The sequence below is a fragment of the Rhyacophila brunnea genome, unplaced genomic scaffold (genome assembly GCF_057557595.1).
Source record: "Rhyacophila brunnea isolate RB1 unplaced genomic scaffold, BYU_Rbru_1.0 scaffold_23, whole genome shotgun sequence".
Taxonomy (NCBI): Eukaryota; Metazoa; Arthropoda; class Insecta; order Trichoptera; family Rhyacophilidae; genus Rhyacophila; species Rhyacophila brunnea.
In genome coordinates this window covers 29641587-29655767 of record NW_028232893.1, presented here as the reverse complement: position 1 = coordinate 29655767, position 14181 = coordinate 29641587, and the positions used below count along the sequence as shown (strand labels likewise).

Here is a 14181-nt window from a genome sequence, read left to right as displayed (position 1 = left end):
AAAGTTGGGAAGTAACTTTACTTTATAAAATTTATCAAGTAGAGTTACAGTAAGTTAATAATAGAATAATAATTACTTACCAAATACTTTATGTCAGACTTTCGCTAAGTTTGGCAGAATAAATCTTTATAAAACTACTTACTGTAGTTAAATCTATCTTTTTATTTATACTTTGCATACATAGAAGCATGAAGTCTGATGAAATTACATTCAATTGATTAAATTTTTAATGAGATCGATGAGGCTGATGGTGCGAAACTACTTAAATACTGGATATCTGGCTCAATTTTTGTGAGGAACAAACGAAGGTCTCCTCTTTCGGAAATATTCAGGCGGTTTCTTTCATTGATCATGATTAACACTAAAGCCTGATTCCACAAGATATGAGGTAGGGAATGGTATCAATAGACTGAATATCATTTTCCACATAACGTAATGTGAACTAAACTTATGCGAGGGCGATACAAATAGTATATTTTCTGAAATTTAAATTGTTACGGGGAATTTTATGAAAATGTTTTTAAAGACCCTACCGCCCACCATTAAAGCTGAAACGACTACTAGTGGACGGTAGGGCCAGGTTGAGTACCCCTGATAAACGTTCGGAAATACTGACTAGAGCAATGATACTCAACCTTTTTTTCCTTCTGGCCAAATACATATATTTGTAAAGTAACGCGGGCGGCATCACTACTGGTGTGACGAAAAAAATCATGAAACCCCCCTTGTTCACACAACATTTTTGAGATTTTAACAATTATTAACAAAAGTAATGTGTATCCAAGCGTTTATTTCAAAATTAAAAATCATGTTCCTGATAATAAATGTGTTTCGGGCCGCACATAAAAGCTTAAAGGGCCGCAGGTTGAGTATCGCTGGACTAGAGTGTGCACCATAGAGGTATTAAATTGAAAGAGGGGCAAGCAATCGGCTTTCTCATACAGCTGAATTAAGCAGGCCAACAATAGCCGATAACTTACGAAAAATAGCGACGCGATAAAACAAATTCAGGGCATCACAGAGGATTTACTTTGGTCATTATAATGTACCCATATAATATAATGTTAACATTCAAATTTTGCCATAAATTGATTACCAGCCCGCCCCACCATACTTTTTCGCCATACTAGCCGGCTTCACCATACTTTCATATAACCTGCCGCCCCTAGGTGTGCACTATTCATATTGTGATATAAACTATCATGGCGAGGCCTTGATGAGAGGATACTTTCTCGCTTTATCAAAATTTTGTACATCACTGCCATAAATTAAGATAAGTAGTAAAAGAACGGAGAGAGCATAAAAATTCGTCCGAATTGACGATGACATTTTGTTATAACAATAATTTTGCAGAGGGTGGTTGAAAAGCGTGGCGGCAACCGGACTGTACTTAGGTGGGCGTAGTAGTCGGTCATTCATGAATTGATCATTACGCCGCATTGCCGGCGCTGGTGCCCCGTGCATGGAAGATTGGCACAGCCCCAAAAACTACAAGCTGGCACCGAACACTCTCCGAACTTCTTCGCGGGGAGGCGAGAAAAATGTCGACGCAACGCCTTGATTCTCAGAAGAATAATTATCAATTTTGTAAAGTGCTTATTTAGGTTCGGCTAGCGTGGGAAGAATCATTAAAAATAAACACACAAACACTGCAGGATTTCGTAACGACCGTACGTCATCACTTATAATAATAATTATTTCAATTAATGTTACGAGCAGGTTTTCTTTTTTCGTATTTTACATAGAAGTATGTACTATTTATTAACCTAACAACGATTATGACATTATGGGATCAAGGCCAGAGCTATACAGCAGAAACAACCAAAACTAAATTAATATATGTTATGAACAGGAGATGAGGACACTCAGATAACATTATGTAGGTACATGTACTTCTCTGCGCACGATCCTGAGAATGTATAAAAATAATTACAAGATAAAAAGAACTTTTTATATACTTACAACGTTTTTAAATTTTCTGTCGATTCATATAAACTTGACTTGACTAGCTTAAACAATCAAAAAAAAATTGTACTTGCTAAAAATAATACTGAAATGTCATTTTGACATGCCATACTGATTTCCATAGTAACGCACGTACATATTAATAATTTAGTTGCTAGGACCCCAGACCCCTAGCAACCAATAATGGTGTCGAAATAACTTTTCATACAAAACAGAATTAACTGAAAATGAATTAAATTCTACTTAAAGATGGCTAAAAGTATTTAAAAAAAATGCATTGGCATCGAGTTCTGATATATTCTAAAAGTTTCAAATGTCTAGCTAGTCGGTAAGTTAGTTAAAAATCGATTGCAAGATTTGTACCGGACAAATAAGAATACGAGGTAAGAAAAACGCTGTAATAACATCTCCGAGACCATGTGGTCGAGTGGGAAAGACAACAACCAAAAACCTAATCTAACAACGGAATCCTGCGACCCATGTCAGCAGATATCACACCAAGTGATGTGTAAGAAAACAGTTGGACGAAAGAAAATAGGCGGCCACCGTCAGTCATATTATATTTAATAACAAATTAAAACATTTGAGCCGAATGGAATTTTTAAGAATAAAAACACTGCGATGGTGCAGTAATTTTTCTGGTTTATAAAATAACTGTCATTTATTTGATATTTATTTGAAAATGATAACTACATATTAGATTTGTTTAGAGAATTTAACATTTTTACTCCGTTGGTCGAACGAGCAGACCGGGGCAGCAGTCAAGTAGTGTCGAGGACTAATTTCGAGGGTTGTTTATCTCTTCTTATATACGTTCTTTACTATCTTGCATTCGCGAAAGGTGGAGGTAGGCTGTTATGATCTGCCATAAATAGTGCACATTACACTTTGTTAGCTATACGTATTTGTTTTTATTGATACTACGATTTACAGATGGTGTTGGTAAGTTTTAAAATTCAATTAAACCCTGCGAAAATCAAGCTATGATAGTTTTGGTATATTTTAGGCGATACGACAAAATTGCGCAAACTTCTTCATTCATTCATATTTGTTTTCGTTGGATTACGAATACATAATATTACACATATTGTTGGTTATTTATTTTAAAGTTATTAAACCCTACCTAAACCATACTATAATAAATAAAAAATATTATTCTATCTATAAAATATTCAAAGCTATGTGTGATTTAATTGCATAATTTTAGATATTTTATAGATAGACGAGTATTTTTTTACTATTATCTATTATGGCTTGATTTTCACAGGGTTTAATTGAATTTTTAAAACTAACCAACACCATCTGTAAATTGTAGTCCTATTTTAATGAAAACAAATACGAATAACTGGCAAAGCTTACACAATTAAGAGCGGCTGATAGTCATAGGAACAATCGAAGGACGATGAAGACGTGGATGGTTTCCAACTCGCATGTGTCACTAGGTGATAAGCTACACAGTATTCTCTCTTAAGAGTTGTGGAGTCCGGAGGATAGTTGAGACTCGATGTCAATAGACCACTTTAACACGAATTATATTTTATCTTCAGGAGAAGCTTTGACCGCTATACAAGTTACTTACAATACGAGAGAGCCGTTATGCTATAATCTCTAAGTTAATCTAACAAAATATTACTTTATGGCCAGTAAGCATTCCACCAAGCGAGGAACAATCAAATAAAAACAAAGAAAAAAGAGTGTTGCACCGGCTGCATGCATGTTAATTATAACATGCATGGTGCGTGATGTTTTCGCTGCACTCATCCGCGCGAGCAGGGATGCCAACTGTGCCAGTTTTTAAAATGAAACTCTAGCTTCGACCAACAATAATAAAGTAGGGTCGACACAATACACAATGCAAAGTGTTATTGTATATATGTCAGTGGCGAAGGCTCCATACTAGGCGATTATTTAAAGCCTACCTTCTACGAAAACTATATCTTCAAGTATGTAATTAATTTAAATTTAAATGAATAAATAAAATGTGCAAAATCTTAATATATTGAGAGTCATCTATCGTCAGAATTTAGAATACAGTTTATTTAGTTAAGTTTCGAATCAAAAATAATTGCCCTCTTTTTTCAACTGAATGACTGTAATAACTTTTCATACAAAACAGAATTAACTAAAATGAATTCAATTCTACTTAAAGATGGCTAAAAGTATTTTAAAAAAATGCATTGGCATCGTGTTCTGATATATTCTAAAAGTTTCAAATGTCTAGCTAGTCGGGAAGTTAGTTAAGAGTCGGTTGCAAGATTTGTATCGGACAAACAACCACCGGATAAATAAGAATACGAGCTAATAAAAACGTCGTAATAATAAATGAAGCAGCATTCTGACTATTCCATGAAGGGACAAAAGGATTGATGAAAGATAACTCTAAAGCCACAAAGTACGTATATTATTGCTATTAAATGTCAGACTAGGCACACCAACAGTGGATAACCCTGTCAGGGGCTCGGCATTAAATGCATACCTGTCCCACCTTGGTACACATTATTCTTATATTAAATTTAGGGGGATGCTTATCAAAAACCGCACGGACCGGATATATTTATCCGTAATAAAACAAACATAAAAAGTACGGCGGTCGACCGTTTCCGGATACGCGGCTATTTCCACTCGCGGCTAGCAAGTAACTTTTGAATCATAAAATAAAGACATGAATAACAAAAGTTATGACTTCATTAGAAAGTGCCTGTGGTGTTTTATTAAATATATTTTTTAATAATATCATAAATGCATGTGCAACGGGTGTTTGTTTACATTTTTTCACGCAGTTGGAAATTTGAAGCCAGGCGCTGAGTACTAGATAATGAAAAAAATTTACAACAAACAAATTAAATGCATCGCGAACGAGTACGTTATTGAGTTTCAAATCAAAACAGGTGGCATATTATCATACCTAGATTGTGCTGGCCAAGAAAACAGATGCCTACCCATTTAAAATTGTTAATATTACTCGTCTATTATATATAAAATTATATTTCTTTTTGGGCTGGCATATAGCTCTAAGGACAATCGTTGGACAAATTCAATCATCCAGTCGTATCTGAGGTAGAAAACGTCCGCAAGGTAGACCTAGAGGTCGTTGGATCGATGAAATGATAAAGTTTTACGGAAGTACGTGGCAACGCAACGCACAGACCAAGAGAAGTGGAATCAGCTTGGAGAGGCTTTCATCCAGCAATGGATAGATTCAGGCTGATGATGACGATGAAAATTATTAATATTAATATTACCTTATCAGACTGAATCTAGTCACTGATGGATGAATGGCTCTCCAATCTGATTCCATTCTTCTCGGTTCTGTGATTTCGGATTTTGTCGATCCAGCGGCCTCGGGATGATTGACGTAGGTATATACAACTATAAGAAATTTCTTCGGTGTCTTTATTTTAACACACATACATATTTTCCTTTTGATAATTTGTCAAAAGAATATTTTCTGACTGCGTCTCTTTATGGCTTGTCACCTCCTCTGCTCTTAACAATATTTTTGCCAACACTGTGGATGGTTTCCAATCCTGACGTTCCCAAGAATTCTTCTTCGAAATAAGAATTATTTCCTCGTGTCAGGCTTATCAGCCACCCTTAGCGAGGGGTTCGAGACACAGACATTGCCAGTGATGTGTATTTTGTTTATTCTTCATCTCACTTCTGAGGGTAAAATTTGCTGTGTATTTTTAACTTTATGTTCAGCGCTCGAAATGGAAAAATTTACGAACCGGAGCGGTCGACAGTTTTCTGAAGATATTCACATATTTATCAAATTCTATGTGTTTTTTATAAAAATAAGTATTAGATTTTCTATTATGTGGCTTATCTAGCTCATTCGGTCAAATTATTTTTTCCACAAGACGGAGCGATAATTTTACCGATTTCACGAACAGGAACGGCGCTCCGGTTCGTTCCGGTCCATTTCGAGCCCTGTTTATGTTACTAACTTAATTAACTGTTACGTAAACCATGTTTTGTTTTTACATAAATAACTAATATCACTACACCTATAATATTATGATAAGAACACTCCAGCGTTGATAAATTCTAATAATACATTTTTAATTAAGAGTAAAATTTATTATATCAATACTATCGACCGAAGCTACTACTTAGATGGAATTTGAATTTAATTCGAATGGATTTAAGTTTTGTACTATTCCATGTGAGTGCCTCCATCCGGTGAGTGAGTCCATCGTCAAATGGAATACATAGTACAAAACTTAAATCCATTAGAAGAGTAAAATTATTAAAACATGCCAAATAAACGTCCTGAATGTTTTTTCATCAGTAACAGGCGCCCAAATGCACTACATGCCAGTTTGAACTTTATTATTAACACGTATAATGTATAAGTCTAGATAGGAATTATGTAATTCATCAGTAGTATCTAGAATCCCTATACTATAACATAGTAAATTTACGCTGCTGTAGTAAATAGTAGTAAAATATTACGCTACAGTAGTATGGATAAATAATAATAGCCGTATTTTAATAACAACATAGTGGTGATACCAGGAACAGAGAAACCTGAGCGACATTGAGAGCAGGAAAGGGAATGGCGGAGTAGCGTGGGTGCATCGATCGCGATTATTATTACTACCTACTATCAAGCTGACGGCGCACTGGCGATGCACTTCCCCATTCCCTCCGATGCATTTTACAATAGTGCAACCACTCGGCGCCACGCGTTTGGTCTGCTTTGTGTGAAATTAAACATTTCGTTCCAACTGGAAAGTGGCGATTAATCAGATTTGAGTTATGATGATATAACGGATGTCACGTTTCAATTATATTTTATAGAACTACACAAAAACAACTGTATGACCATGTCTAAGTTTTAGGTATGTTCCGATACTAACTAAAAGTACAAAGTTCATAATACATTTCGATTCAATATACCTACCTAGGTCAGGACTGGTTTTGACCGCCTATAATATCCGATAACGGTAAGTAAGATATATGTACTTAATAATGTATCCTCAACATGGCCCCACAAAGGGGGGGCTGAGAAGGCTCTAGCCTGGGGGCCCGGGCTCAGGTGGCGATTCGACCAGATAAGTGATATAAACACACATCACAAATTCTCTCTAATAGTAAAAAAAAGACTTTTTTCTTCGATGTTATTATTTAAAATAATGTGGTTGTATAATGGTTGTGTAATAAACTATACAAAAAAACACTAAATATACGGAAAACGCTACTGTAGAGCATCACACTGCCTTTATCTTCAGCGATAGGTAAGGGGGCCGCCAAAAATCCTAGCCTGGAGACCCGCTTCAGGATGTGGGGCCATGATCCTCAATCTTAATACTATCGACCGAAAGTACTTGATGGAATTTGCATGGACTATTAGAAAACATTATTTCAGACTTAGTTCTTCCTATAGCTTCCCAAATGGGTCCGCAAGAGTTGCTGGATTTCGTAAGATACGATTTTGACGAAGGTATTGAAAAAGACATACATATTTTAATTACAATTATAATTTGAAAAGTGTAATAAAATAGCGATACTTTAAAATTATATTATAATATTCATTCAGTCATTGATGTACGTCTAACTTGAGACAGGCGAGCAGTGTTGCCATGTCTACTGATATTTTTTGCCAATATACTGAATTACTTATTGATTTTTTTTCGAAATTAAAGAAATCAACTGATATTTCTGATGCTGTCGATATGAAATTTTTTGTCTAAAAAAAGAAAAGAGGAGTCGTAAATTATTTTTGGTTCTTTAAAAATGGAATTATTTGACTTTCTCGATACGGATTCTGTCTAAATAAAAGGAGATGTTAATTACTTAAGGTGTAAAAACGGAATTACTTTGCCGATAAGAATTTTTGTCTAAAAAAAGGAGACGTTAATTGCGCTTCGTGTAAAAACGGAATTTATCTGAAAAAAGGTCTTATTAATCACTTTTTTCAAAATCTACTGATATTTTATGGAATCCACTGAATTTTTTCTCAAAATCTACTGAAATTTTAAATTTTGACTTGGCAACACTGCAGGCGAGTCAATGACTGCCCGCGAAACAGTAGTACACCACCTTGTATGCGCATGCATCATGACTAGGGAATCCAATTCCAAGCCAAAATTTTAATCCCGGGATTTCGGGATTACAATTTGACAATCCCGGGATTGGCATTTTTCTCCATTGGGTTAGCGAGATTTAAAATAGTAAAGCAAATCATGGTGTACTTATGGCCTTTCCGCTTTATAAATCTAATTAGTCAGCCAAATATGAAACTGCCGTAAAACGTACGAGATCATGGTGGAATTACTTTGTCAATAGTGTGAAGCATTGTTTTTTCCAATCTTTCTCATTCTTATTAATTTATGTGAAAAAATAAAATGAATCGGCAACTTACACATGGGTAGTTTATTCGTTAGTTAGTTACTCAGTTTATTAATTCTAATGTAGTTGTTTGTTATATTTATTTTAGATTTTATTTTCCATAAAAATTAATAAAAAGATGAATCCCGAAAGTTTCGGGATTATGTTTATCAATCCCGAGATTCATAATAGCTCGATTGGAATCCCTAATCATGACTGAATCAGATGCCATGGCTAAAAACTATGTTTCCATCCAGTCAACGCCTTTCATGAACGCTCTGAAGATAGGAGCGAGATAGGATACTTTATGAGCGCTATGAAAAGCAGAAGCGAGCCAGAGCATTCTTACTGAACGCTCTGAAGACAATCAAGTAAATTGCGTTCGATGAGAATTTTTATTACATATTCGTGAATCAAATGAATGACATAATCAGTAAGAACGAGACATGAAATATAATTAACGCGAAAACTTTTTCAAATTTAGAATGCCTCCTCGTTAGAATGTTTGAACTGCTGTAACGCGTTCTACGCAATATATTTTCTGGGACATAAATATCGATTTACGAAAGCCTCCCCCGCCCTTGTGAGCGCGCCTTAGAAGAGATAACCATTCGCGAAAAGAAAGTATTGCAGTAGGTATGTTGCAGTTTCTTCGCGAAGAAATTACTTGAAAATGTATACGACGAGGAATGAGGCAAAAGGTCGGTGGCAATGAAAAAAAAGACTCAGACTGGGGTCTGGTTTGACCCGTTCGCCGAACGGCAGTGCCAGGAGATAGATAGCCAAAAGACAGTCGCATTCAAGATTTTTTGCTGTAACGATTTCAATTTAATGACATCATATCAAGTTGCGTCATGTTCGTCTATGAATAACGGCGCCACACTAAGACATTGCATTAAATATTTAATAAATTGTCATGTCAATATTAGTTTTGTAAGGCGAAATGCACACAGCCATTCGACTAGACACCGATATATTCAGAACATTCATTCAGAACTCAGAAATGTCAACAAAGTTGCCTTCACTCAGACTAACACCGATACATTTTCTCAACTCCCTAATCCAACCAACTCCCTTCCCAACTCAACTGTCAAAATATTTAAGCCAGATAAACGTCATTCTACTTAAGGCACTCAGCTGAGGCATGGTCTAAAAATATCGTAACTATGCGACGATTGAGCTAATGACGCGTACCCATAGATGTACTACGCGTACCGCCGGGACATAATTTGTCATAAACATTCAACATGCGTCCATTTAGTGTTATGTTTATTGTTATATTAGTAATAATAATATATTCATTATCATGTTTTCTTTCTCGAGTACAGACATAACGTTTTTTTGGCCATCTTTACACGATATAAGAATATATTCTTTCGACGACATCACAAAAAAAAATCGACGCACTCCACCTCGAATGCCGCTCGGCGATTGGTGACGAATGCGAAATTTCGTCTCACCTATTGTTGAAAATACTCATCCGCGCGCGTATTTTAATATGTTGACCGATCTTATTCCAAAAAAAACTAGTAGTATTATTTCAATACGTATGAGTGCACTATGTATGATGTATTTTAACAGCCTACCTCCACCCTTCGCCCTTGACATACCTATGTATACTTATATCGTTTTGAATTTTATTGCTACTTATTTTTTCTTGTGTCTCATCTCATGGACGTCCTAAATATTATGATTTTCACTATATGTATGCTACCATCGTCTACTACTCCACTGGTTAAATACATAATCAACACTAACAATCGATTTTAATGAATTCTTTGTTCTATGGGATGGGAAATCTGGGTTTTCCGGAATCCGCAAGAAAATCGAAGGTGTCCTCTGCAGTCGGCCACGCCGGGAGGGGTCAAACCGGTTTCGGAATCATAATAAAATTCCGTTCGGAGCATACTCGCCGCGGCTTTGCGGTGGGGGTCGCGCGGGGTGAGCAGCACTGCTACGCAAGGCCTCCGCGGAGTCGCCCGCATCCGACCCACAACCTGAGAGCGAAACGTGGGATGATGATAATGATGGTCGATTCCACTTCTTTTGCTGAATACATACAGAAACATAAAAAATATATTATTATACCCACTGCTCCAGTAGGCAAATACGTACTACGTTGCGGTTGAAGACTTCCACTCAGATCAGTGTTGCCATCCATTTTCTTCTATTACCGAATATAAAAATGGTACAAATCATAGTATTTCTGAAACTTTTCATACTTCTTTTGGTGCTGTTTTCTAAAGAATGTTGGCGAGGAAGTTGCGTAGTCAAGAGAACCTACTTACCAGTGAACTCAGAAATAATAGGAACTGAAATAAAAAAAACGGGTAAGGCGATAGCAGGTAACCGACACGAGTAAGGAAGAATCCGGGTTAAATTTACACAACTGTCAAGAATACGTTTTACGTCGAATACTGAAAACTGCTCTCGGTTTATGCATTTACGCTCATTTAATGTCAAACTTCCACGGTGGCCGCGCAGCTTAAGCGTTGGACTATCACGCCGTGGGTCCCAGGTTCGAATCCTGGGTCTGGCAAGTACACATATTGTTTTTCAAATCGCGTGTGAGTCAGGGTATGGACCTAATAGGTTGAGCAAGTGGCTGACATCCATTTCTCGTAAAAAAAAAACAAAATCTGTTAATACACCCCTCTACTCTGTGGAGGCCCATATGATCCTATTAGGATCGGACATGGTCGGAAAAAAAATGTTGGTGTATTACACACACTATTGCACGTGCATCATTTTCGTAGGACAATCACATTCAATGCCCTGCATCAAGATGCGGCGCATTGAATATAGCCTATCGGTATTAATTCTAATTATTATCTGTTCTGTGCTACTTACGCTTAGCGTAATTAAATAATACCTTCCCATTGCCGAAAATATGCAGCTTTTCTGCGCTTGCAATAATTTTTCATGTAAAATGGTTTGCGTCTTTGTTGCCGATCGCATATATAGACTATATCTACACTACACGCTTCTTAATAATCGGTATTGTATTAAAATTTTGTTATTTGTATAAATAAAAAATCTATTTTACGTAAAATATACAGGCTTTATAGAAATATACAAGTACATACCAATATTGGTAGTTATTTAAATCGTCACGTTATTTAGCTATTAATTTTGTTACCCAATATTGATTTGCTTATCATATAATAAATGTATTATTGTTAGTTAAGTTTTGGGTGTTAAGTTATTTTTTATTAATCTATAATGCCAGTATAAAGTTCCTAGTAGAAATATAATATTATTACGAATACCTACTTATATGTTTCATTTCCCCACCTAGTAAAATAATAGTTTCTTATTAATATTTAGTCAGTATAAAGGACCTCGCCAATGGTGGTTGCCGCTCAGGTAGGTACTAACCCAAAATTGCCCCCCCCCCGATACAAAAATATTTTTCAATTTAAATAAACAAGATATTAAAATAGTTGAAATCATTACATATTTATTTATCAAATTCTCTCTATTAAATCGACTCATTATAATAAAGCCCCTCACATAGTATTGCTTAATGACTCGGTTAATATCCTGAATATGTACAATTATTATTACATTTTGTCCTTTGAACCATTCTATGAAGACTTTGAGAGAATGCTATTCAGTCGTAGATAGGAGACCTTGAGCTCACAAATAGGATATATTATTATTATGTGTCCACGTTGATTTGGCGCCCTTCGAGTCACTATTCAGTAGTAGATATACAACACACGTAGGTGCCTACTACATATTTCAACATTAGGTTTAGTTTACGTAATCGATTTGAATATTTATGTATTATATTTTAATAATAATTCTGTGTATTTTGCCGCCTCCTGAATCTTGGCGCCCGGGAGCCTTGCACCCCTAACACCCTCGCTTGACATGTCTTTAATTACACTACATACATGTTGTATCGTATTATTCTTACATAGTTTTTAATCATACATCAACAGAAATAAATCGACTGATACATACAATAATCTGTAATACTTTAAACAAAAAAAGGTGACGCAGAATTGAAACAGGTAAGAAGACAATATTGAATTATTTATTTAAAAAATCTCTACAGAACTAATGTCGCCGGTAAATACGTGACATAACAACGACGCCGCTCATTTAATCCCCCCACTCCCCTAAACACCTGCCGATCGACTGTCACAAGAAGCAAACAGCTGTTCAAGCAACAACAGTTATTTCACCTTTATAAATAACTAATTATCTCCCCTGCCACGGACTAAAAGTTATTCAACACGCGGCCGGCTAGCTACCTATAAGCATATAAACGTCGTCCGCAAACGAAAAGGGGTTGATTGGTTGCATGGTCGCTAGGCAACGCGGCGAGAGAGCAACTTCAATGTTATTACAGGACTAGAAAGAAGTAGGTATCTATCTACCTTCCTACTCGCAAGATGTTTTCGATGTCTTTTAATGACCTTTTTTTTTAATTTCATTGTATGACATATACGTATCTATAGATATGACAGGTCAAATGTATTAAAAAAAATAGTATTAGTGATACTTATATTTTTTGGATTGCAAAGACAGCGTTATTTCTCGGTATTAAAGTGAAATTTTTTGACGTAGAGCCACGTCTATCAAGTCAGGCGCGCACACAAAGGGGGGTGATTTTCTGGTCCGGACCCCCACGGCATGACCGAAGTTATTTAAATGAATATAACATTACTTCTTCTTCGTGACCTCATGACTAAGGATCGTGAACAGGATAATTTGGCTGTCGTATAAGCCTTCTCAACGGGTCGAGCCCTCTCCTCTTGGTATTCTACGACAAGCTAGGCCTGTCGTCGCTATAGGATTTGTTTCCCGAATAGACCAATTGTCAATTTTACAGGAGACGAAAAACAAATTTCATTGTCGTATATTTAAATATCAGTAGATGTATCAATCATTCTTTCTACACTGTAGGATTGCAACATTATCTAAGAATAGATTCCAAGAATAATATACTGGTATAAATCATTAAATGCACAGAAAATGCGTTTTATTTACAAGTACTCACTGTGGACATTCGGGAAATTTTTAGCGCTCTCTCAGAATAATGGATATTCGGGACGAAACAAGGACATTCGGGATTTAAGACCGTAGCGTATTGCTGCACGGCCCACGGATTACTGAGTGGTCAAAAAGTACGCGCCTCAAATGTTATATTTATTTACACGATAATTATTGTTAATAATTACTTCTACTATTTAAATACTTAATGATCGTAATTACCCAAGTTCGTATGTAATAATACCATGCGGCAATCGCTTTTTCGGTTTTTTTCGGATTAAGTAATAAAATAGTTTTTAAGTAATTAACTATTTTTTTATTGAACGAATAATTCACAAGATTTAAGAATGTACCATTCTAATAATTAAACATACATAATTTTTAAAATCACTTCTAAGAAAATATATTATAACCAATAGAAAATATAGTTTTGAAAAAAGTAAGACACCCGGCAGGAATCGACCCTGCGTCCCTGCATCTCCTGGGCTTATGCTACAGTCCACGCATTATCCACTATGCTACGAGGTGACATACTTATGACGACAAACTATTGGCCTTTTAATACATGCCCACCAGCATTCTTCAAAATCAAGCGACTATCGGCGATCGGTTTTTGTTTATTAAATTAAAGTAGGTATCTACTACTTCAATTACTAACTGACGTCACAGATTTCTCCAATATTTTATGATGGTACTTACTTGTACTTGCTAACAATTTTATATTAAAACTTTTTCCAAAGAAAAAATCTATGTATATATATCTGTATATTATTATATCTATATAGTTCTATAATTAACAATTAAACTTATTGCAAACCACCAAATAATAGCATGTATAAATTAATTACCATCGGCTGCTAATATTAGGTAGGTACCAAT

At 35.7% G+C, this 14181-nt stretch overlaps 2 protein-coding genes across 3 annotated transcripts in view; both read right to left on the bottom strand.

Moving 5' to 3' along the window:
- LOC147069814 (uncharacterized) overlaps positions 1 to 14181 on the bottom strand; it is a 570178-nt gene that overhangs the window by 21760 nt on the left and 534237 nt on the right. The window lies entirely within an intron of this gene.
- Smr (nuclear receptor corepressor smrter) overlaps positions 1 to 14181 on the bottom strand; it is a 436555-nt gene that overhangs the window by 360462 nt on the left and 61912 nt on the right. The window lies entirely within an intron of this gene.